At 33.5% G+C, this 1,859-nt stretch overlaps 1 long non-coding RNA gene across 1 annotated transcript; it reads left to right on the forward strand.

Moving 5' to 3' along the window:
- The first annotated feature begins 306 nt into the window (after positions 1-306).
- On the forward strand, positions 307-1,819 carry LOC111240772. The gene is made up of 3 exons (XR_002666331.1): positions 307-543; positions 660-901; positions 1,524-1,819. It is a non-coding gene; the product is annotated as an uncharacterized LOC111240772 (long non-coding RNA).
- Positions 1,820-1,859: the final 40 nt, after the last annotated feature.

The following is a 1,859-nucleotide window of genomic DNA, read 5'->3' on the forward strand; positions in this document are numbered from 1 at the left end:
TTTCTAAATAAACGCTATCTATTAATAACTATGACAATAGATAGTGTTTTTTTAAAAAAGCGCTATCTATAACTATATCAATAGATAGCGCTTATTTAAAAAAGCGTTATTTATAATTATTTGATATTAATTTTTTAATTAATAATTTAAAATATATTAATAGATAGCGTTGTTTTAAACATTATTTATACCAACTAGATAGATATCGCTTTTCTATTTATTAGCAGAGAATAAATATCGGTTTTTTTAGAATATGAGCGTGTTAAAATAATTTCATTTCGCGGTTCTCCTTCAAATTATATTTTCGTTTTCGTTTCTGGTTCGCGCTTCTCCCTCGAGGTGTTTAGGCGTTTTTGTTTCTTCGATCAGTTTTTGTAATCTTAAATCTCGGTGGCTCTCGCGTCTTTACTCCGTTTCAGTTGCCGTGCGTGTGGCTTTCCGAGTTAGGCATCTTTGCTCCATTCCAGTTGGTGTTTTCGTCAGTGCCTCAAGTTGTAGCGCTAATTCATTACAAATTTTCGTGCTTCCCCGTAACCTAGAATTGTAAGAGTTGTATCACTCACTTGAAAATCTCTTTAGAACTGAAAAATAAGTCGCACCTGCTTCTTCCTTCTCCATGACAAAGAAAGATTGTTGATTCATTCGAAACCCTTGCCCAGGCTCCATACGAGATGAAAACCCTAGTCGAGGTCCACCACTCGTGCTTCAATCGCTCGCGGCTCGACAGCTCACGCCTCCAAACGAGGTGAAAACCCTAGCCGAAGTTATTGAGGGTTAGAACAAATCTTGCTTTATCATCAAGTGCAGGAAATGTCGAGTGTTGGAAAGACAAAGAGGATTGGAGAGACACGACGATTTTGTGCCTCCTCGTGGCATAAATGGAAAAGTTCACCAAAACTAGGTATTCATAACTTCATTTTCCATTTTCCCCTTTCAAAAAAGTTTCCAAATNTTCGATAGTGAAGCCTGAAGGTTGCTTAATTATTTCATTTGCATCACAGTAATATATCAATTGTTTCATTTTCATCGTAAATATGTAAAAGGTTACTTAATTATTTGATCATACAAAATCATGCAGAAAGAACCGTAGGGATGCTATTTTGATCTATTTGTGCTACTCTATTCCGAGAGTTAATGGTGAATACTAGTTAATACCTTTAATAACTACCATGGTCTAACCTTTTTGTTCAAATTTTCATACTGGATTGAACTTCATTAAACTTTTCTTTGTCATTGCAGGTTGGAAAAACTTTAACAAAAGATGATAAAGCTCAAACATAATTGTTCTGGTTGTGATTACAAGTTGCTAAATTAATATTGAACTTCAGAGTTTTTGGTTATGATGTGGTTACCATGTGTCTTATTAATGAAATCCAAAATATGAGCTATAAGTTTTTTGTTTTATAGTTCTTTTCATTTGTCTGGCTTTAATTTAAGTTGGTCTAAAATTTTATGTTGGTTTCGCTAACTACTAGATTGTAGAATTTGTAATTTACTTGCATTTCATTTCTTCATTTTTGTAGGTGAAGATTATAAAGTGTCTTGTTGAGAATATTGTGGTGGACATTTCATTTAACCAACTTGGAGGATTGACCACCCTTTGTTTTCTTCAGGAGGTATATTGGTGATTTATACTATCCTATAATTGTCATTTTATCTACATATTTGAATTTTAATTCTGATAATGAGTTTTAATGTATTTACTGGAGTTTTATGTTTTTTCTGCTATAGTTTGATAGGTGGTAGTGGAGTTAGTTTAGTTGGAGCTTCTTTGAAGGGATTATGTACGGTTTGTTGTTTGCTGCAGGGGAAGAAAAAGGAAGGAAATGCTGCTAAGTTTGTCATTTGTAATTAAGCAT

The sequence above is a fragment of the Vigna radiata genome, unplaced genomic scaffold (assembly GCF_000741045.1).
Source record: "Vigna radiata var. radiata cultivar VC1973A unplaced genomic scaffold, Vradiata_ver6 scaffold_352, whole genome shotgun sequence".
Taxonomy (NCBI): domain Eukaryota; kingdom Viridiplantae; phylum Streptophyta; class Magnoliopsida; order Fabales; family Fabaceae; genus Vigna; species Vigna radiata.